Here is a 24,748-nt window from a genome sequence, read left to right as displayed (position 1 = left end):
ATTTTCTTATCTCTTGCTATAGTTTTTCTCAGTCAACTGAGTCTATTTCATGGTATTAGCTACCACTTCTATGCTTATAGCTCTCAAATCTATATTACCAACTCAGACCTCTCACTACAGCTCAATTCCTTTCTCTTAAGTTGTCAGAAGGATATTTTCACTTGGATGTCATGCCACCACTTCAAATTCAATGTGTCCAAAATTGAACTAAGACTTCAATGCAAAAATGAGAATAGAGGAAGGTGGTAAAAGTTTTCTTTTGAAAAATGACAAATATGCTAATGTTTTACATAGCCATACATGTATAACCCACATATGATTGTTTGCTGCCTCAGGCAGGGGGGGAAGGGAAGGAGGGAAAGAGGGATAAAAATTGGAACCCAAAACTATAAATAAAAATGTTTACTAAAAATAATAAAATGTCAAAATCACACACAATTCCATAGAAGATGTAACAAGAAATAGCTTTGATAAATACTTGACAACTAAGGTCAGTGAGACATGAAACAGGGTAATATAGGCTCAAAACAAGTGTTTGCCACTGTTATGGAGCATGTCTGTCACAGAGTTTAAATGAAGTTATTTTCTATGGATAGTGAAGTCCTCCAGATATTCCTCTTGGTGCTAATTGCATGAAGTCCCAGAATGTTGCAGATCTTCCTAACTGAAATCCAAAATCACTCAAAAGAATTTGGCTAAACTATCTACACAGGAAAAACTAAGTGGATGAAGACTGACTGTTGTCTATACCGTGAAATTCAGCTGGATTGATGACACATAGAACCGATCCTTTAGTACATATATCATGGATACATATTTCAGAAAGACAGCAAGTTAGGGCCTAGAAATGAACAAGAAGAGCAAAATACACTGGATTATATTTGGGAAAGCATACAATAATTTTAGCGACCCCAAGCCTCTCCTTGAATCAAGAACCCATCTTTCAAAAATCAATGTTCTTTCAGAGTTACTGTCTGTCCCGATAGAATACCACAAACTTTAAGTAATTATAGTTCTGTATCTTCCAAAGGGCAATAGAATGGCATAAGGGCTCTGCATAATACCACCAATGGAGAATTTTACAGGAGAAATGGTATAAAATGTCATCCAAAAAACTGACCAGAAAAAAGATAGATCAGTCATATGGCAAAACTGAGGGATAACACACAAAGAGCCCACATGTCCATGTACAATGCTAAGAGATCTAGAGGAAGTCATCTAACACAGGGAATGGATCCCTTGTGAAGCATTTATAGGAGATTATGAAAAAAAGTAGCACAGGATAAGAAAGCATGGATGGATTGTAGTATATACCACTGAGGAAGTTCCTACATCAATTAGGTAATACTTCAGTTGAACTATTGAAGCTTGTAAATGATTACCCCAAAGGCCAATTCTAAAAATTTCCTATAACTTAGGGATTCTTAGCTATCTCTATATCAGATAGAGAAAATTCAAGGTATAGGAAATTGTAATTTTTAAGCCCCAATTTGATTGTTTTAAAAGAGGAAGTAACTTTTAAAATAGTACAAATGAAACAGAAGCAATGCATCCAAAATTAGAAGTGAAGCAGTAATCTGGGAAACAATTTTTGAGGCCAGTATTTCTGATAAAGGTCTCATCTCTAAAATATATAGGGAACTAAATCAAATTTATAAGAACCCAAGTCATTCCCCAATTGAGAAATGGTCAAAGGATTTGAACAGGCAGTTTTCTGATGAAGAAACCAAAGCTATCTATTCCCATATGAAAAAATGCTCTAAATCTCTAATGATTAGAGAGATGCAAATAAAAACAACTCTGAGGTACCACCTGACACCTATCAGATTGGCTAAAATGACAAAAAAGGAAAATAATAAATGTTGGAGAAGCTGTGGGAAAATTGGAACATTAATCCATTGTTGGTGGAGCTGTGAACTGATCCAACCATTCTGGAGAGCAATTTGGAATTATGCCCAAAGGGCGATAAAGCTGTGCATACCCTTTGACCCAGCAATACCACTTTTGGGTCTTTTTCCCAAAGAAATCATTGAGGGGGGAAGGGGATCCACATGTACAAAAATATTTATAGCTGCTCTTTACATAGTGGCAAGGAATTGGAAGTTGAGGGGGTGCCCATCAATTGGGGAATGGCTGGACAAGTTGTGGTATATGAATACAATGGAATACTATTGTGCTGTAAGAAATGATGAGCAGGAGGAGTTCAGAGAAACCTGGAAGGTCTTACATGAGCTGATGATGAGTGAGATGACCAGAACCAGAAGAACATTGTATACAGTATCATCAACATTGAGTGTTGATCTACTGTGATGGACTATATTTTTCTCACCAATGCAATGGCACAAAAGAGTTCCAGGGAACTTGTGATGGAAGAAGATCTCCAAATCCAAGAAAAAAAAAAAGAACTGCGGAGTATAGATGCTGAATGAACCATACTATTTCTTTTGTTTTTGATGCTGTTGTTTTTTTCTATTTTGAGGTTTTTCATCATTGCTCTGATTTTTTCTCTTATAACATGACTAATGCAGAAATATGTTTAATGTTATTATGTGTGTGTGTATATATATATATATATACATATATAACCTATATCAGATTACCTGCTGTCTAGGGGAGGGGGGAGGGAGGGGAGGGAGGGAGAAAAATCTGAAATTGTAAAGCTTGTATAAACAAAAGTTGAGAACTATCTTTACATGTAACAGAAAAAAATAAAATACTTTATTAATTAAAAAAATAAAATAGTACAAATGTTGACATGCACTGTCTTGTATTTCCATAACTGAAGGAAATTCCTATGATAATTTCAGTCTAAATACCTCATACAAACAAAAAATATTGTGGAAATCTGGAAGTTCTGCAGTCATTAGCCAGGATAATTATCCTAAATTATTTTATTTCATTCAGTTTAAGAACTTTGTTGGGTTTGCTGGGGTTTTTTGTTCTTTTATTTTTGAATATTCTACACAGTCTTTAATGAGACAGCAAGGTGGTGAAGTGATTATAGGGTCAGGCCTGAAATCACGAAGACTCATCTTTCTGAGTTCAAATTTAACCTCAGACACTTACTAGATTAGTGACCCTAGGCAAATTACTTAATCCTGTTTGCCTCAATTCCTCATATGTAAAATGAGCTGGAGAAGGAAATGACAAATCACTCCAGTATCTTTGCAAAGAAAACCCCCACTGGGGTCATGAGGAGTCAGACATGCCTGAAAAAAAACAACTAAATAACAATAATACACACAGTCCTTATGGTTCCAAGTGATACTAGAAAAAAAGAATAAGGAATGGAATAAGAGGGGCAGCTAGGTGGCATAGTGGGTAAAGCACTGGCCCTGGATTCAGGAGGACCTGAGTTCAAAGCCAGTCTCAGACATTTGACACTCATTAGCTGTGTGACCCTGGGCAAATCACTTAACCCCCATTGCTCTGCCAATAAAAAGGAAAGAAAGAAAGAAAGAAAGAAAGAAAGAAAGAAAGAAAGAAAGAAAGAAAGAAAGAAAGAAAGAAAGAAAGAAAGAAAGAAAGAAAGAAAGAAAGAAAGAAAGAAAGAAAGAAAGAAAGAAAGAAAGAAAGAAAGAAATGGAATAAGAAATTACCCCTGCCTTTAAGAAGTTTATGTTTTCACTGAAAAGCTAAAACACATTCCTATGAATACTTCCTTAACAATATAAAGTGTATTTGATTAAGTTTCAGAATGAATGATGTGGACAGTTAAATGTTGTATGAGTTTAGAGGATGAAGAAATCATCACTGATTGGTATAGACTTCATAGAGAGGTGGGACTTAAACCATGCCTTGAAGAGTAAAGAGTAAAGGTTCTAGTTTGAACCAGCAGTGGCCTCTTTACATTAATTAAGATGTCTACAGTAGTGACATAAAATAAAGACCAAATCCTTTCCTTCTTAGAATTAACAATATATGTATAAAGAAGCAGACAATATCTGCATGTAGAAAATGCAATGGGACTATCTGATTCATCCTAGTATTGAAACATCTTAAAGACGTTAAAACAAGGAGGTTCAACTAGATGGTGTTTTCAGATCTCTGCAAGGTCTCTTGAAGTTAAAAAAATAAAACAACAAAACCATGACTTCTATGATGTCAATGATATAGTCATAGGATCAATTTGTTTCAGATGAATACTGGGAATGATAATTTTTCTCATATCAAGGTCCTATTTGATGATAATGTTTAGATAAAACTATAGGCATCAGTTTCAAATCTAATCTAACTCCCACTGCCCACTGCCAACTGCTTTTTGTGACTGGATATATAACTGGTTTAACTCACCAATTACATTATTATAAGGATACATTTTTATTCAGATTTATTGCCACCTCTGAAAGCAACACAGTAGAGTTCTAAGTTGATTAAAGTAATAAAGAAAAGTATCACAATATAATATCTAGAGAATTTGCATGGTAACTGAATTATAGTCATCATATTATAGTATTTTGGCTGCTCTACAATAAATGAGTTTTATGTCAGCCAATCCTCATGATGAACTGTTTATAAATTATACTATAGATATACTTTTGGAGGACACTGACTCTAGTAAAACTATTAGAAGCATTTTTAAATTCTTTTGGGAGATTTTCTAAAACATTATGCTTGTTTTAATTTCTATTTAGTCAATAAACGTATAGCATCGGAGATGTCTAAAACATTGTATATAGCACTCACTTATGTTCATGTAAATAAAATTTTCCATGAACAGTTTCATATTCCCTCAGTTTTATATGCATAGATATGGCTATACATATAGATAGATATAGATATCTATAGATATATGTATATGTATATATCTGTATATACATACATATGACAATTTCCGCTATGATTCTAAAAAGAACCTGTTTTTTCCCTCTGAGTTTTTAGAAGTTAGTAAGTTTAGGGGCGGCTAGGTGGTGCAGTGGATAGAGCACCAGCCCTGGAGTCAGGTGTACCTGAGTTCAAATCTGGCCTCAGACACTTAACACTTACTAGCTGTGTGACCCTGGGCAAGTCACTTAACCCCAGTTGCCTCACTAAAAAAAAAAACAAAAAAGAAGTTAGTAAGTTTAAACTGGGAAGCTAGGTGGTACAGTGGATAGAGGATCAGGCCTCTAGTCAGGAAGACTTGTCTTCCTGATTTAAAATCTAGACTCAGATGCTTACTAGCTGTGTGACCCTAGGCAAATCACTTAATCCTGTTTCTTTATTTGTAAAAATGGAGAAGGAAATGGCAGACCACTCTAGCATCTTTGCGGCCATGAAAAGTCAGACATGACTAAACAAACTTTAAACTATTTTTTTTTGAGAATATTTTAATTCACTTTGATAAACGAGTTTCCTTGGAAGGATTTCAACTATTTTAAATATTAACACAGTAAGAGTTATAGCTATTTTTGACACATGAATACTGGATAAAAATTGCTATGCTTATAAGTATATTATCCATACACTGGTGTTTATTCATCAATTCCAAACACCTGTATATTTGCTTTTTTTTCTTTTTTTTGGTGGGGCAATGGGGGTTAAGTGACTTGCCCAGGGTCACACAGCTAGTAAGTGTCAAGTGTCTGAGGTCGAATTTGAACTCAGGTGTTCTTTAATCCAGGGCCGGTGCTCTATCCACTGCACCACCTAGCTTCCCCCCAAACACCTGTATCTTTAATAAGCTTACACATTGACTACAGGTGTAGCATAATCAAGCAGATTCCAAATTCAATTTCTATCAAGTTATAATTGAGCATTGCTTAGGCCCTGGGTGGCGAATTTTCCTCCTCCTCCTCCATCTGAACTATATTGTTGAGAAAGACAAAATTAAGGAGTCTGCAACAGAGTTGATGGAAACTGAGTGAGAAAAGTCAAAATTGCCAAGGCAGACACCAATTAGTCAAGAAAAGTCATTTAAGGAGCCACAAAGGGTAAAGACTGAAGAACTCAAGGAAGAGAGAATTATTCAGTGCATGTAAGGAAATAGTGTAAGACTTGCTTCACTGAATCTGACAAACTAAAGTAGACAGTGAAAAAATGAAAACTGTGGAGGGAGGCAGGGGAGTCAGGACATGAAAGAGCTGGGAAATATTGCAGCTCAAACACAAATACTAATGAAAACCCAGGAGAGATTTCCCTCATCATTGAATGACTGAACATGTTGTGGTACATGATTGTGAAAGAATACTACTGTGCTATAAGAAATGATGAGTTGGTTGGTTTTAGAAAAACATGGATAGACTTGCACAAAATAATGAATAGTGAAATGACCAGAACCAAGAGAACATTGTATATGTTAACAGCAGTATTATTTTAAGAATGTCTTTAAGCAAATAAGTTGTTTTTTTTTTACTATTACAAATACCCAAATTAACTACAAAGGTCCTATGAAGGAAGATGCTATCTATATTCAGAGAAAGACTGATATTTTGATGTATAGAATAATTATATGTATGTACAATGTATGTTTATGTGTGTATAGTGTCTGATGATTGCTGTCTTTAGGCAGGGACGGAAGGAAAAAAGAGAGAAAAAGAAAGTTACATGATAATTTATTATATATTTAAAAGGAATAGCAAGTTGTGTATAATAGATTTGCAGTTTCATGGGCAATCTTTTTAAAATTATTCCACTATGTTATATGGGAATACTGGTTTTATTTTTGAAGTTCAGAATAAAATAAATTTAAAAAAAAGAAAAACAAAATAAAAATGTTCTTCCAGAGTAAACAAAATATGAGTAAGTAGTGCAATCACTAGTTTGATGTCCCTCATACTCTCCTTAAAGACTTGTATATTGAGAAACAAAATGTACCTTTTTCTACACAGGAGTTATATTGTCAAGGAGGGAAAAAAATGTTGCTTTAGTTCTGGTCAGAGAAGCTAGATCAACTCAAAATCTACTGAGGATACCAGTGTAACCAAGGGTTCTAGATATGGTATAGGATCAAGCTGAGAAAAACAAGCTAGTCTGGTCACCCCCAGTGAATCTGGTATAGTTCTAGGATGTGATCTCTATCTTACAGTAGTGAAATAGTTCTAGTTCCCTCCTGAGTTGAAATAACTATTTCTGTCATAGACACAATTTGGGATGCAGAAAGAAAAGAATTGGAATTATTCTCTCTCCAATTCTAACCAAGTCATTAATAAGGAAATATTTCTGTAGTGAGAGGCAGCTTGAGTTAAGAAGAACATGTTTATGTAGTGAAAGGGAGAGACCACGTAGCTGCTGTTAGTCCTACAACTAGTGTCAGAGGTGGGATTTGCATCCAGGATTTAACCCAATTCATGTACTTTCTCCATTTACCTCACACTGTCTCTACTAAACATATAACCCAATTCCCTATTGGAAAATATTTTGCGTGAAAGTTATGAACCCAAGAAGGAATCTGACCCTGTAGGAAGACGCATGCAAAGATCAGAGACCACAGGTCAAAAATATAGTCTAGAGGTGACGCATGCATATCACAAACCATCTGGCTAGTTGTTCTGAAAGGGGATGTATTAAAAAGTAGCTAATTTTGTCGTGTTATATTTTTAAGTAGGCAAAGTTTCTTTAAGAAGTCTCCCTTAGGAATTAAAATTTTCATAAGTTAGCATAGCACAAATGATAGACTTTGCATGGAGTTAGGTATTCAATCAATGTTTTGATAACCCATAAGATATGAGAAAAATTTTTTTCTATAAAGACACAGCATGATGTAGATAGGTCTAGGCTCAAATCCAGCCTCTGACACATACTGTCTATGTGTCTCTGGGCTAGTCACTTAACTTCTCAGGGCCACAAGGTAAGACTGTAGGATAAAGAAAAGGTGCTGATCTTCATGGGTGGAAAGAGGTTCTTACCAGGAACTCCTCATTAAGGTAAAATCAGAGGCCTGATCAAAATGGCTATCATGTTTTCACCATTTGTAAAGTGCTTTATACACATTACCACATTGTACCTTCACAATTACACTATGAGCTGAGTGGATAGTACAAGTGTTATTACCTCCCCTTTACTGATGAGGGAAATTGGGGTTCATGGAGGTTGAACAACTTGTCCAGTGTCAAAGATGGCAGAGCCAAACATTAAACCCAGGGCTTCTGACTTCAAAGAAAAAAGAGAGAGTAGAGAATTTGAGAGTGAGAAGGTGGCCAGGGGGTTAGGGAGGGATGCTTATTCCAGAGTGGTTGATACTCAAAAAATGAAACTAAATTTGTCAAAAGAACTGTGGAAGTGTTTTCCTCTTATATTTATTCTTTCTTCTCTTACCTAAAACCATAAGTGCTGATAAAAATCAGAAAGGGTAAGCATAAATTTATTTTCAAAATTGTCTATACTTAATGAAAGGCTTGTTTTGGGTTGGTTCCCTTTGAACATCTGAATGAATGTTAAGGCTTGACTTATTTAAGCTGTGTTGTTTATTTATATCCAAACTCTAAAAAAAATACTAAAGATGTGTGTGTGTGTGTGTTTGAATGTTGGTATAAGAGTATGTGTACAGTGAATAAATAAGACAGTAATGAAAGGGAAGCTTATAAAAACAGTTCTTTTTTAAGCAAAACTCATAATTAATGAAAAAAATCCCTACCTGAGCATTTACATGAACATCATAAAGACTCTTACTGAGTGGAAATTTTACAGATGTTATCTTATTTTAAAATTTAATGGAAAGTTTTTCTTTCCTTCAAAAATAACCCAAAATACCACAACCATTTCCCCCCAAATTCCAGCTGTCTGCTTTCTATCCTTGTTTCTCCAGTATTTTCCCCCTGGTTATTAGTAGGTGTACACTCTGATATGCTATAACATTTTAGAGAGTTTAACAGTTGCAAATTTACCAAATTTACTCATTTGTACTTGATTCAAGTCTTTATCTTACAATATTTGGTATTAATCTTGCAAATTTATGCAATCTTAATTGGAAAAATAGTACTTTTGTTAGTTAAAAAGCTATCTGCAGACACTTAACACTTACTAGCTGTGTGACCCTGGGCAAGTCACTTAACCCCAATTGCCTCACCAAAAAAAAAAAAGCTATCATGCTTAGCCAATAAAATAATATCCTTATATAAAATTTCAAGGCAGCTTAATAGTTTAATGAGTACACTAGTATAGTTGTATATATGTGTGTTTGTAATTTTATGGATTGTAAAGTCTATAGGAGGCATCTCGGTGACCCAGTGAATAGAGTTCTTGGCCTGGATTTAGGAATTCCTGATTTTGAAATCAGCCTCAGATACTTATTAGCTGTGTGACCCTGGGCAAGTCACTTAATATCTGTTTGCTTTAACCCACTGGAGAAGGAAATGGGAAACCACTCCAGCATCTTTGCCAAGAAAATCCCATGGTCCATGGGGTCATGAAGAGTTGGACATGCCTAAACAAGTAAAATAAAAGAAGTATACTGGCATAGTGTATAAAGAGCCTGGCCTTGGAATCAGAAAGACCTGGGTTCAAATCCTACTTTTGACATATACTGGCTATATGATCTTACCAAGTAATTGAACTTCTAAATACCTCTAAGACTCTAAATTGAAGACCAATTGCAGATGTGCAGTGCTAAAGGGAATTTCTTCATTGTGAGTTCCCTACATCAGTATAATCACAGGTATCCAACAATAACAATAGATGTAAAAAGTTAAAAAACACCCAAAAACCTAAATAGTTTTAAAACAAGTAGATCTGTGCTTTTTGTTGGAAAAATATCTTCCACATATCATCTCAATATAGTTCATTTCTATATGATGGCTTTTCTTCTAAGATAGGTATAGTGCCCCATCTCTTTTTTCCTCAGTTAGAAGTACGTCACATCATTGAACTTCTGTTTTCATCCCTATAAGGAATTTCTGGTGTGGAAACCATTCCTACCATTGCAGACTGGCAATTCTCATTGTCTCAGACAGTTGCCCTGGGGGCATGGAGGGTTTTTAAGTAACTTGCTCCTAGTCACAGAACTAATTTGTACCGGGGAAGAACTTGAAAGTAAGTCTCAGGAACTCTAAATCTTGTCCTCTTTCTGTTCCTTATCTTTGCTTCTAAGACCACATAAAGCAATTTAATTAAGGTGACTTTCTTGCTTTTTCTCTCTTCCTATAGTCACTGTCAGACTTATTTAAGTAAATAGAGGTGAACAAAAAATTAAAGTGGTATTGAAACTATTAAGGATCTGATGAATAGGTATAAATAATTGGGGGGAATCAATTGGTATGAACCTATAGTCTGTCTTTCCATCATTTAACACAAGACAAATCAAATTCCTCTTCCTAGGTAGGGTGGATGGGCATATGTTTATACTCAAAATTTTACTGCTTCTCTTATTATTCATGGTTGGGGTAGGGTCTTGGGGAGGGGGCAGCTGTCACTATGTGCAGCTGTTCTGCCCACATGTTTCCTGTATAATACAACCAGAAAAGGGGGCATGATCCAGAAGAAGGAAGACTCAGTGAAGAGAGAATCCAAAAAAATGCATGCGCATTAAAATTCTAGCCCCCAATTTTCCCTTCCCTTACCCTGCAACCACATTTCTGATCATATAAAACTATTTTTCCTGCATCCAGGATTGTGACCACTGTGGCAGTTAAGAGATAGTATTATTATACGGCCTAAAGTCAAGCCCCATTGAACATTTGATGCAGGGAAGGAATTGCTCTGTCTGATGGGTTTCAAAGGGTGTATCTGGTGCCCTCTGACACAATCAGGAGAATCGAGATATTTCCTAGATGAGTTCCTGAAGCAAGGCCCAAAGCTGGCAGTGAGATAGGATACATTAGTGACAAGGACTTCAACAATCCAGACATCTGCTAGAGGTCCCTCCCTGGTAAAAGAAGAGCAGCTGAGGAATTTGTGTGTGGCTAATAATTTCATCCTTCAGAAAGTGAAGGAAGCAACAAGCAAAAATGCTATTCTCTCCTTTCTTCTGATCAATAAGAAGAAGCAATTTATGTGGATTTTACAGGAACCTTGGTAGTTCATGATTGATGAGGACAAAAAAAGTAGGAAGTCTGATATCTACCTTAATTGTTTGAGAATGGATTTCAAAGAATTCAGAGAATAGAAAGCAAGGAACTCATGGCATAAAATTACAGAGGGGAAGCTGACTGAAGAGGGATAAGACAAACTCAAGGGGAAAAAAATCAAATGACGCAAAAATGAAAGAATCTGATGAGAAAGAACAAGAGAACTATGAGAAGAGATTGATAAGGCTATGTAGGGAACTCAAATCAACTTAGCTTTTTAAAAGACATACAAAACAAGGTAAAAGCAGGTAACCAAAGACTGGAAAAGCAGTATAAGAAAATGGGTGAAAAACTTAGAATGATGTGAGCCTGGCAAATAAAAGGGGTTTTTTTTTTTTTTTTTTAGTGTTTTGTCTAGTTATGCTAACAGAAAAAGAAAAAAATTTAAAAGTAACAAGACTACTGTTTGGGATAAGCTGATGATTATTTTCAAAGAGAGAAGGTAGAATTACTCAGTTCCCATTTTATTTCTATTTTTTTTTTTACCAAGGAAGATGTTCACATTGAGAGGTATACAACAAAACAGTTAAAAGGTAATTGAAACAAAAGATAAATGAGGAGCTGCATGTGCCTACCCTCAACCGTTTATTTCATCTGGATAAATTATATCCTAGGGTATCAAAAGGATTTGTGGATTTGATCATTAAACTGCTGCTATAGATCTCAGAAAAAAGTGGAAAACAAGAAAGGCATATAGGACTAAATAGGGGTCAAGTGTTCTTCAATATAACCCAAGGTCTTCTATCATGATAAATAATAATTATAAAAAGAGGGGCAGTTTGACATAGTAGATAGAGGCCTTGACAGTGTTAGGAAGACTTGAGTTCAAGTCTTCCCTCAGTCCAAATGTATGATCAGTAAATCACTTAATCTCTTGGTGCTCCAGGTAGCTATCAGTGGAAGGAGTGTCCACACTGAGAGATCCCTAAACTGATGAAATCACAGTTTCATACTGTCATTTCTTCTTGTTGCTCTTGTTTGGTCATTTAATTTCTGTCCAACTCTCCATGACCCCATTTGGGTTTTTCTTGGCAGAGATGCTAGAGTGGTTTGCAATTTCCTACTCCAGCTTATTTTATAGATAAGGAAACTGAGTCAAAGAGGATTGTGACTTGCCCAGGGTTACACAGCTAGTAAGTATCTGAGGCTGGATTTGAACTCACAAAGATGAGTCTTCTTGACTCTTGGCCAGGTGCTCTATCTGCTGTACTACCCAGCTGCTCTGCCATACTGTTTGCCTGACAAAAACAATAATCTCTTATTACATAATAGTGAGCAAATGAAATAATTACTAAACTACTAAACTACTTAAGTATATACTGTATAGAATCTAACAGGAACTAGCATAGGAATAGGCATATAACAAGTACTTTAAAAATACCTGTTGACTTAAATTTACCAAACCTGTAAACTTTAAGTTTACTGTTATGATGATCATTTTTAGCTTTCAAAGCATTTTGTGTCTATAGTCAATTCAAAGTTCTTTAGAAAGCATCATAGGTCACATAGCCAATATGTGTTTATTCACCTACCTGAACTTCTGGTATGTTATTTATATGTATTTTTCATATAGTAAATAAAAAAAGTATTAAATTCATATTATCATTGATGCTTAACTATAATTTCACTTTTTAGTCATAGTCTGCATTGATGTCTGCCAATGGCATGGCCAAAGGTTTATTTGGTATCTGACTACCTTTCATAAGCACCCCCTTTTCCTTTTCAGGTGGAATGTTCTAGCTGCATATACCTTAAATTAAGGGACACAGAATAAAAGAAAGGAGTCAGTAAGGTTTGCTATTGCCCACACCCTAATTCTAGAAGAATATTGTGCCCATATTCACAAGGCAATGATCATGTGTAGTCATCACAAAGGCTAGCTATAAAATGTATGGCCTAGTTTTATGGACCACTGTCCTTTTGCGCTTAGAGATGGATGATGATTTAGCCCTCATATGCTTTGTGAACAAAGAGATAACTGTTATTTGTTTAGTGCTTGTTGTAATTCTAATGCTATCACATTGGTGGTTTTGCCCTAATGGTTGGTTCTATTCTCTCATGAGCACAACAGCACCTGTTACCACTTTAATTTTTGGTCAACTTAATCAGCTACAGTCTTATACCCTAGAGGAAATTGCTGAAATATTTATCATTTCATCTATAGAACCATTGACAAAAAAAAATGTGCCAAACTTATTAGAGCAGTAATCACACGTAAAAACATGGCTTAGAATCATTTTGGTACAATCTGTATATGTCCAGTCTGAGACTTATGTTTGACCCAAAGGCATTATTCAGATAAAGCTGTCCCTAATTTCCATTTGGTAGTTTGGCTACTTATACCTGGAGTCACAGACTAGTCAGTCAGCACAAAGTGCCCTGAATTCAATTGATTGTGTTAATTTGATTTATGTAGGCAGCTAATTTGGATAATGGACACTTAAATGCATTTTAACTTATTGTATGAAGTTTTTTTTTTTGTCTACAAGGTACAAATTACCTGAATAACTGCCTACGTTCCCTCTTTTAACTGTATCTATGCATATTTCCCAAACCAACAGAACTTTTGCTTACACTCTATTTACTTAGAATGCCCTTGACTCCCATTCCTTCCTAAACTCTAAAGCACTACACATAATATCATTATTAATATTATTATTACTAATCCTCTAATTTCCTGCCAAAATGCTGTTTCTTCCTGGTTGTCTTTCCTGACCACAGGAATGAGAAATGATCTTTGTTGTATATATACAGGGTATATCGGATTGCTTGCTTTCTTGGGTGGGGTAGAAGGGAGGTAGAGAGAAAAATTTAGAACTCAACATCTTATAAAAATTGGTGGTTTCATGTAATTGGAAAAATATTTTTTTTGAAAAAGTATTAAGGGAAAAAAAGAAATTATCCTTGCCATCTTTGATGACACTTAGCCTGAACCATTCATACAGTACTTTTTACATGTGGGAGCTATTTGTATTCAATTAATTTTAAAAATATTTATTATGTGTACCATTATTATTATGTGCATTTAATTATTTTAACAAACACTTATTGTGGTCTTATTTCTATTAGGCTATAAGTTCCTTGAAGTCATGGATCATATATTATTAGGTTTTGAGAAATAACATAGCATAATGGGATGAAAAGGTGGCCTTGAAGCTAGGAAGACTTTGATTTATGACTCTGACATACACTGGCTCTGTAACCCTGGACAAATCACTTCATTTTTTATTGTTACAATAACTTTATCAAATTAGCAAAACATAAAAATTAACTTTGATAAATGGTCTTATTTTTCTGTACATTACCAACAAAACTCAGCAGAAAGAGATAGAAAGAAAAAAATGCATTCAAAATAACCACAGAATGTATAAGATATTAGGGAGTCTATCTACCAAGATGCACACAGGAATTATATAAATACAACTAAGAACTACTTTACAGAAATAAAGACAAATAATTGTGAGGATATTGATTGTGACAAGTCACTTCTTAGTGTCCTAGAAAACTCTGAGATTTTAAGTTACAGAGAAAATATCCTGAAATTGCTAGACAAAGATCCTCACCAGTAGCTTCCAACACCAGTGAAATCAGAGGTCCAGTCCTATCCCTGTCCTTGCATGTCTCATGGAATTTTGTACAATAAATCTCTTTTAGATGAACAAATAAAATCCATGGACAAGTATGACCAAAAAAATCACTGAATTTCAAAGTTAATAGGGACTTCAGAACTTATGGCGACAAACCAGTACCTGGAATAGCATCCCTTTTACAACAGACTTAACAGGGGCTACTCAGACTTTGTTTGAATAGCTCTAATAAGGTTCCTCCCATCTTAGACTAACTCCCCCTAATACCAAGTCATATTTTTTTTTCTCCATGTACCTTCTACCCATTGCTCCCAGTTCTGCTGCTAGGGCTAAGCAGGACAAATCTATTCCTTAACATACACAATAGCCCTTCAAATGCTTGAAATTAGCTAGGAAGAGAAGGGAAGGGAAGAGAAAGGGAAAAATGAAAAAAGAAAGAAGAAAAATGTCATTGATGAATTGATGAATCTATGCTGTCTCTGTGATTCTTGCTTTATTTTCTTAATAGTTACTAAATACTTGTTTAAAAAGAAAAAAACCCAACAACAATAATAATAACAATATATTCCAGAATTTTGTCAGGTATCAAAGCCAAGCTCATTGGCCTATAGTTTGTAAACTACATTGTCTTTCCTTGTTTGAAAATCATAATAGAATTCGCCTTTCTCCAGTCTTCAGCACTTCTCCATTTTTCTTCAAAGATCTTTCCAAAGCCAATGATTGTGCTTCAGGATTTAAATCTACCAATTCTTTCAGTACTAAGGGATGTAATTTTCTCTGGTTCTGGTATTCAATCAGTACAGCTAGGCCTTCTCTATTTCCTTATGTATCTTGGGTGTCAGCTTCCTATTAGCCACTTTTTATCTGCACTTTCCAGTCCAAAGATCATTTTCCTTTCCTGGAAGGAGGCAGATACAAAAAAAAGATCTGTCTTCTCTCCATAGTCTTTCATCATCTCTCAATCCCTCCTGAGCAGTGGTTGCATCCCATCTTTGTTTCTCTTTGTGTCTTCTGCAATTTTTGAATTGAATCAAAGGTAGTCTTTGCTTGTGGAAAGTATTTGCTCCCTGTTGCAAGCAATGATTTCATATTCCATCTTAGAAGGAGAAGAAGGGATTAAACCTCAAAGCTATCTCAGAAAAGAGGGCGATATTTTCAATCTTTTGTTTACCAAAGCAAATGAAGCACATGGCATTTAAATCACTGGGAAGTGAACCAACTCCATTTTCACAAGTGAATCTTAGGCATGTAACTCCTTAGCCAGAATACAGGGCTCAGGGCAAGCACCAGGAGAGAGAGAAGACAAAGAAAATGGGGAGGTTGCCATTTCTGCCAGGGGCCATGAAAGCACCAATCTCTGCCCACTTTGCTTTTGCAACTTGGATGCAATAAGAGTCAAGCAGCTCTGACTTTTCTCTCTTCTCTATTATCATCCTGCCCACCCTGAACAACAGTTGTATACTTTCTTTGATCCTCCTATTTTCCTCAATTTAGTTTTAACATTTTAGCAGAGTAATATGAAGTGTTATTCAATTCCATTAGCAATGAGACATAATGAGTGAGTACTGCATAGTAATTGTCTGTTGTCAGCACAGAATGTTTTGTTGAAATTATTTTATTAGTGTTCATTAAGACAGCCAATCCATTATAGTTATTTTTGCTTATACAACAACTATTTTGCACACTTGCAGTGTATATAGGCTGTTCCTGAATTTTAAACACCTAAACATATTGAAGTAATGTCATAAATGTGAGCTGAAAACACCTAAATCCACCCTGTGGATGATCAAGGTTTTTAAATTGCCTGCTCACAAGGGAACCAAAGGCAGGTGGCATGAAATTCAGCTTTTAAAATACAGGTGTAGCCTTTCTCACTTCCCGGGCCATCTTGGCAGCAGGTGTCTCTCTGGCTGAGGGTCCTCCCACACCGCAGGCAGGAAGATGGTGGCCACAAAGAAAATGAAAAAGTCGCTGGAGTCCATCAGCTCGAGGCTCCAGCTGGTGATGAAAAGCGGTAAATACATACTAGGCTACAAACAGACCCTGAAAATGATCAGACAAGGAAAAGCCAAAGTGGTCATCTTGGCCAACAACTGCCCAGCTTTGAGGAAATCAGAGATTGAATATTATGCTATGTTGGCTAAAACTGGCGTACATCACTAAAGTAGTAACAACATTGAATTGGATATAGCTTGTGGGAAGTACTACAGAGTTTGTATGCTGGCTATCATTGATCCAGGTGATTCTGATATCATTAGAAGCATGCCAAAACAGACCAGTGAAAAGTGAAAAGTAAACTGTACAACAGTATTCTTTAATAAACTGGCCAAAGCTGGTTTAAAAAAGAAATAAATAAAGGTGTATTTAATGTGCCACTAGTGTTTATGATAGCTATAACAATCACCTCTCTACATTATTCAGGAATAAAGCCTTGCAGTCTTCAAAAGGCTCCCCTGAGCTCTGCTTCCTTTTCAGTCCTGTTTCTAGCCTGCACAATGAATATTGACTGACCTGAAGTGACTCTGGATTAGGATCATCTGTGGTGGAGCTTTAGAGTGAATGAAAAAGAACGTGGCATCTCCATAAAATGGAAAGTCAAGAGACGGATTTTACACATAGATAGTTGTTAGTAAAACAACACTGTACTCTGCACAATAAACACTTTGATTGATTGGCTGACTGGATGCATGAAATTTACGGAAGTTTCCAACTTGCACTGAAAATTCAATTTTTGCAAGTTAAAAAGTTTGTGCTAGAAAAATATACATACCTCAGTCTGACAATCACATTTCCACTAGAATTATATGTACAATTCACAGGCATGTAAAATTCATGCCCAAAGATCCATGTTGTTGTTCGGTTGTTCAATTGTGTCTGACTTGTGACCCCATTTGGGCTTTTCTTGGTAAAGATACTGGAGTAGTTTGCCATTTTCTTCTCCAGTGGATTAAGAAAAATGCAGGTTAATTGACTTGCCCAGGGTCACACAGCTAGTAAGTGTCTAAGGCCAGCTGTGAACTCCAGCCTTCCTGACTCCAGACCTAGGGCTTTTTTCACTGAGCCACCTAGCTGCCTCCAAATGTTCCTGGTTCTGAAATGTTATTGAAAGACTTTTCTAAATATACTATTATCATAAAAAGTAGTTCATGAGATAGAAAGATAGATGATAGACGGATATGTATGTAGATAAATAAGTAGATGGATAGATAGGTGCATAGGTAGATAGATTATAGATATATACATGCATATAGATTGATTGATAGGTGGAGAGTAGATAGCTAGACTTATAGTCAGGAGAGAGACCATTGAAGTTCAGGTTTTATTTTGGCCATCAAAACCAACATTTTAGGAGCTTGCACTGTATGACGTTTCTTGCCTACATACCATCCCTTGCCCACAAAAGACTTTCAGGGCTGGGTTAATCTTATCTGGCTGCTTCTGCCTGCAGCTGACTCTCTTGGCACCTGCTTCCTTAGAGCATATGAGCTGCCTGCCAATTCTGTTTCAGTTTGGCAGATTTAAATACAGCTGTTAGAGGTAGTTTATGTTTTTAGAGTTACTGGTTTGCCTTACCCTAATGGATTCACCATATGTAATTACCATGCTGGTGTCTGTGCATATCACTCTTGGAATTCTCATGTAACATCCATCAGTCCCTTCCTTAATGCTGCTTGCTCAGTAGAAGAGCCACACAAATAATGGAATGCACACTGAACGCAGAACTGGAAGACTTGGATTCAAATCCAAGCACTGGCAATTATTACTTGTGTGGCCCTGGATAAATCAATTGCTTATTTATAAAAATATTGGCATGCGGGATTATTATGAAAAAAGTACTCCAAAAGTATAACTAGATATTATCTCAATTTTTTCAGATAAAATTTCTAGTACTCAATAATAACTAATTCTCTATTAATCAGGAGTATAGCTACATGTGAATAAAAACAAGTGTGTCTTTTCTTATTTGACGTGAATAATATACACTTTAAATAATAAAGCACTGAATTAAGAGTCAGAAATCTGTGAATGGTGTCCCAACTTTATCATTTACTAGCTATGTAACTGATGACAGGCTCTTCATTCCCTCTAAGTCTCAGTTCCTTTATCTCTAAAATGGAGATGACACATTTCTACTACCTACCTCACAGGACTGTTGGGAATTGAATGTTTTATATATTATAAAACTGGCAGTTAGGTGACTTGGTGGATACAGTACCAGTCCTAGAGTCAGGAAGACTCCCCATCTTCCTGAGTTCAAATCTATTTAACCCCATTTGCCTCAGTTTCCTCTGTAAAATGATCTGGAGAAGGAAATGGAAAACCCTGAATGGGGTCATGAAGAGTCACAGATGACTGAAACAAATGAGCAACGTATTAGAAAACATTGTATAAAGAAAGGTGAGTTATTAAATGTTTCCTTTAACAAAACACCTTCAGTCTACAGGATCATTTTGCTTACTCTGAATAATCCTAAATATGTTTCTAAGCCCAATTTAATTTTCTCATGGCTTTTCAGAACTTGTGAGAAATTCATCTTTTTGTATAAAGCAAAATCACTGAAATAATTAATACCTTATTTTCTTTCCATGAGGTATTACTGCAAAGCAAAAAAAAGACCTTCATTTAATTTTCTTATGGATTATTATGGATAGAAATTATTAAATTAAATTAGTTTTATACAACATTTTTACTTTAAAATGAAATTCATTATTTTTAATATAAAATACAATATGACATAAATAGTAGATGATGGACAAAATGTTAAATTGAAATAAATTTCTTCTGGGAGTCAAGAAATTTAAGTTCTAGTCTCTTCCTTGCCATTCATTAGCTATATGACTTTGAACAAGTTATTGCCTCTCTATGAGGCTCAATTTCCTCAGGTAAAAAATAATCTGGTTAGACTAGATAATTTCTAAGGTCTTTCCCTGCTGATGCTAAATGTGTGAAAGTATTCATTAAAATTTATTGCAAATGTGTGTGTGTGTGTGTGTGTGTGTATATATATATATATATATATATACACATATATAATAAACATACATCTAAGCTTCCCTTGCCCCTCAAAAAGTATAATAACCTATTTCCTGAAAATAAACTTTTCTTAAGCTTGTTAGAAATTTTAAAATATAGCAAAATAGAAACTTCAGACAAAACAGTAATTTTTTAAAATTCTAAGAATTTGTCAATATGATACCACAATGAAAATGCAATTTCAACCACATCAAAACTGCTGATATTACATATTCTAATGTTTGCACTAGAAATGTCTTAAGGCTTCCAGTTTTTCTTATTTGCAAAACTACTTGTTGATGTGAGTAAAAATGTTATTGTTTGCTAATTTAGCCCATGATTTCTTTCCTTTCAGTAGCTACAAGGATATATTAAGCTTTTAGATAGAAATTTTTAATTAGAAAAAAAAAGGCAAGTAGGTTTCTTGAAGTCTTGATTAACAATTACTGAAATTTCCATATAATGTAGCAGGAGACATATTAGATGAGAAAACTTAGAGTTCTGTTTTATATTACACCATTAATTAGTAGTATGACCTTCTTTGGGTATGTTTCTTTAAAACTCAAATGGTGACACTAATACCTGCTCCAACTTTCTTCCCAGCACTGTTTAATACTAATACTACCTTTAAATTGTTCCAAAGGGATTTTTAGGCCATCCTTAAGAATGAAATCTAATTCTTCATTAAAAATCCCTCTTTTGGGGGCAGCTAGGTGGCGCAGTGGATAGAGCACTGGCCTTGGATTCAGGAGTACCTGAGTTCAAATCCAGCCTCAGACACTTAACACTTACTAGCTGTGTGACCCTGGGCAAGTCACTTAACCCCAATTGCCTCACTAAAAAAAAAAAAAAAAAAAAAAAAATCCCTCTTTTGTCCCTCTTATCCCTTTTCTTAATCTTCAGTGTTTCCTCCACTTCCACAACTTATGAGGGCATCAACACTTTTGAATTGTGAAACTTTGTCAGTCCTTGAGGAAATATTAAATGACTACTTCAAGATCTCAAACTTAGTTGTCCTCAGTGACAGCTCATATCTACCTAGTGAACCTTCCCTTCGCTCTAATCCAGACCACTTTAGTTCCTCAAACTTTTCTAAATTATTCAGGATGTTCTGACCAAATTTCATTCCCTATCCAGACTAAACTTCATGGTCTACTGTATTAATGCCTATCTCACCAACACCTAAGATTTCAACCAATGGTCCCTTTTACAATGCAAATTCTCACTCTGAATTTATCTCTGCTATTTCTTATTCCCATTTCTGTTGACAACAATCTTAGAAAAAGTCAGTACCATGAAGAATTCATCCACTACAAAGACATGCTACCAAACATCATGCTGTTTATCTATCTTGTTATTTATCTATTGTTGACTTACTAGAATACCCCACATAATAGCTTTTCTGAACCTTCTCTATTCTCCTTAAGCTTCAACCACAACTATCACATATGCATGAACATTTATCCTCTAGATCCCTCAAGAGACCTTGCTATTACACTGTCCATTAACTACCAATGTTTTCAAATGTGTAGTCTGCATTCCAAAATTTTTAAAAGTATGGTCGGTCTACATACCTTTTTTCCATTATCTTACCATCTCTCTTCTCATTCACTCCTAAGTCTACAACTTAGCTTGTTCCATGATACCTATACTCAAAATAACCCATCAGAGATTGTTAAGGCTAAAATTCTAGCTAGATTGTCTAAAATCTAATGAGTGGTCACCAATAAATTATAAGCTTTAGCAAGAGTTAGACTTTTAAGCATTTATTAAGGAGAATAAGAATTTGGTAAAGAGAGAGAGAAAGGCCTACAGTCATCTATCTACTCCACCAGGGTCCCCAGGAAAAGAGAACGAGACAGAGCGCCTGGCTCCTCCTTCTTCACCCCACCAGCAAACATCACTTCCTGATGCCAAAGAAAAGACTCCTGGTCTTGCCCTCAAAGACCTTCACTTCATGGCGCAGCTTTTCTACAGTAAGTCTCCAGCAGGTGGCATCATTCCAAACGTTACAAGATAAACAATTACTTGCTAATGATAAAATACAATAATCTTTTCTCAATGTTCACACTCATTGTCTTCTGTGAAATATCTGTCATAAATGAATATTCTTGAAATTCTTTCCTCCTTTGCCCTCCATGATATTAGAAACATAGAAAATAGATATTTCCAAATGTAGAAACTGAGGCCCAGAAACATTAAGTGACTTGTATAAGGTCACAAGGAAAGGGTTACAGAACCAGGTTTTGAACTAGACTTCTTTCCATTATATTATATCCTGCTTCTGTACAATCAATTAGTTTGGTTTAATTCTTCTGTTCCCTTCACTGACTATACTTCCTCCTGCACTCTACATGTTAGTTTATCAAAAACCTCACTTATTGACTCTTTTGTTCTTTTATTCTCTGTCTCTGTCTCTCTGTCTCTCTCTGTGTCTCTGTCTCTGTCTTTATCTCTGACCCTCTCTCTCTCATTCTTTCCCCCTGCTTCCAGCTTCAACAAAAATCTTTATTCTGATCATCTTTAAATTTCTAGCTCCCTCCTCTCTCCCAGAATCCAATCATGTTCCTCCAATTAGCCAATGGCCATGTCCACTTTAATGTCTCATCATCATATTCAATGATGTGTAAAATTAAATCCATCAGCTTCCCCTCAAAATCATCCCTCACTCCAGATATCCCTTTTTTCTGTCATTGGTAGAAATAATCTACTAGTTACCCATTCTCGAAACTTTAAAGTCCTTATAAATTCCTTCCTCTCCTTTTCTCAGTACATTTATTGACTCTTTGTTTATAATATGGCATTTGCTTTTGTTTTTCTTCCCCTTTTCCATTCCAAATCCCTTCCTTTCTGCCTTCACAAATGCCACCCTTGTTCAAGCCTTCATCATCTTGTTTCTGGATTATTTGCATTTATCTCCTACTACAGCAATTGTAGATGGCCCCCAAAGGATCTTGTAATTTCAGAGTTGGTGGGAACTTCAGTGATCAAGTTTAACCCATGCCTTAACAAGAACTTCCCATAGAAAATACCTGTCACATAGTCTTCTAGTCTTTGTTTAAAGAATTTCAATGATGGGGAATCAATCACCTTGCTAATTCCACAAGTAGATAGCTTTTTAGATCATTTTTCCTTTTATCAAGCTGAAATTTGTTTCTCTGAAACTTTAACCTGATATTCCTAGTTCAATCCTAAGAAAGAAAGTTTATTTTCCCTCATATGACAGTTCTCCAAATAGCTGAGAATAGCTATCATGTCCTCAGGAAGCTAGGTGGCATAGTTGATAGAATGCCAGCCTGGAGTCAGGAAGACTCATCTTGTTGAGTTCAAATCTGGCCTCAGACACTTTCTAGCTCTGTGATTCTGGGTAAGTCACTTAATCTTGTTTACCTCAGCTTCCTCATTTGTACAATGACTGGGAGAAGGAAATAGCAAACTACTTTAGTATAACAATGGTATAACAAATAAAAGAAAAACAATAAAATGGTATAACAAAGTGTCAGTCGCAATGGAAAAATAACTAAACAACATCTCTCCTCTAGGCTTAAAAATCATTATCCTCATATAGCACGAACTCAAATATTTTTCACATCTTGTTTATCTTGTTTTGAATATTCTTCATTACTGCATATTGCAGATGGGGTAATCTTCCCAAAATATTTCCAGGGCACATGGTTCACTAGGGCTTTATATCTACTCTTTTAAAGAGAAATAATTGATACCACAATTACATGGATGCTGTGATTAAAAACAATACTATGGCCTTGAAAAGACAAATGATATGACATTTGTGAATATACATGAGGTCTCTAAACAAGCAACAAAGAAGAAAAATGGAGACATTTGGTATTTATATGATATAATGGGTAAGGGACTGCATTTGGAATTAGGAAGATCTGGATTCCAATCCTGAAACAGATGTTTACTGTGTATGTGATTTTGGGCAAGTCATTTAACTTCTGTGCCTCAGTTTCCTCATCTATAAAATAAGGAAGTTGGACTTAATTTTTTCTAAGGTTCATCCCAGTTCTAAATTTATTATCCTGCAAACATTTCTGGGACAGAAATTCAAGAATTGAAATCTTTTCTTGTTGTCATGTTTGGTTTTTATTTTTGATCAGGATGGTTAGCCTTGTACCAAAAGAAATCACAGTCATCTCCAGAATGTTATGACAGATTCCAGTCTACTTGGTAGCCTTAATCCTTGCAATCTTAGGGATATACATGATAGCAACTAATTTTCATGATGTCACCAGGCAAAAATCTTAGCAGTAGCATCACTTGTACTTCTTTACTTCTAAAATTCAAAAGGGCTGTCTTGCTGTAAAAATTTTTTTAAATTAATTATTATTTAAGGACAGCTAAGAGAATACATTCAGAAAGCATGGAGACACTTTTCTGTGTCTCAAGACACTCAATATTTAATTATTTGATCTGGTAATAACAATTCATGTTTGTCTTTTTTTCTCAAGCATGCACAGTTGTGTTCCAAATGGAAAACATCTTTTTATATTTAAATTTCATATACTTATTTTTTCCAATTACATTGAAAAGAATTTTTAACATTCTTTTTTTTTTTGAGGGCAATGAGGGTTAAGTGACTTGCCCAGGATCACACAGCTATTAAGTGTCAAGTGACTGAGGGTAGACTTGAATTCAGGTCCTCCTGAAATCCAGGGCCGGTGCTTTACCTGCTGTGCCACCTAGCTTCCCCTGACATTAATTTTTTTTAAAAAATTTGAATTCCAAATTCTCTCCCTCCTTCCTTCCTTTCCCACCTCATTGAGAAGGCAAGCAGTTGATATAGGTTATACATATGCAGTCATGCAAAATATATTTCAATAATAGTCTGTTGTGAAAGAAAGCACAGTCCAAAACAAAATCAAACCACAAAACATAGTGAAAAAAGTATACCTAGAACTGTATTTAGATTTCATCAGTTCTTTTTCTGGAGGTGGATAGCATTTTTCATATGTCCTTTAGAACTGTATTGGATCATTGTATTGTTGAGAATAACTCAGTCATTCACAGTTGATCATCATACAGTATCACTGATACTGTGTACGATGTTCTCCTGGTTCTGTTCATTTCATGTTGCATTATTTCCTATAAATCTTTCCAGGTTTTTCTGAAAGCATTATGTTTGTCATTTCTTTTAGCACAATA

At 35.4% G+C, this 24,748-nt stretch overlaps 1 protein-coding gene and 1 pseudogene across 1 annotated transcript in view; one reads left to right on the top strand and one right to left on the bottom strand.

Moving 5' to 3' along the window:
* The window catches only part of KCNQ5 (potassium voltage-gated channel subfamily Q member 5), a 713,228-nt gene that overhangs the window by 674,497 nt on the left and 13,983 nt on the right, over positions 1-24,748 (bottom strand).
* LOC122755354 lies at positions 16,511-16,858 on the top strand (annotated as a pseudogene).

Source organism: Dromiciops gliroides, chromosome 4, assembly GCF_019393635.1.
Source record: "Dromiciops gliroides isolate mDroGli1 chromosome 4, mDroGli1.pri, whole genome shotgun sequence".
Taxonomy (NCBI): Eukaryota; Metazoa; Chordata; class Mammalia; order Microbiotheria; family Microbiotheriidae; genus Dromiciops; species Dromiciops gliroides.
This window is presented reverse-complemented; position numbering and strand designations above follow the sequence as displayed.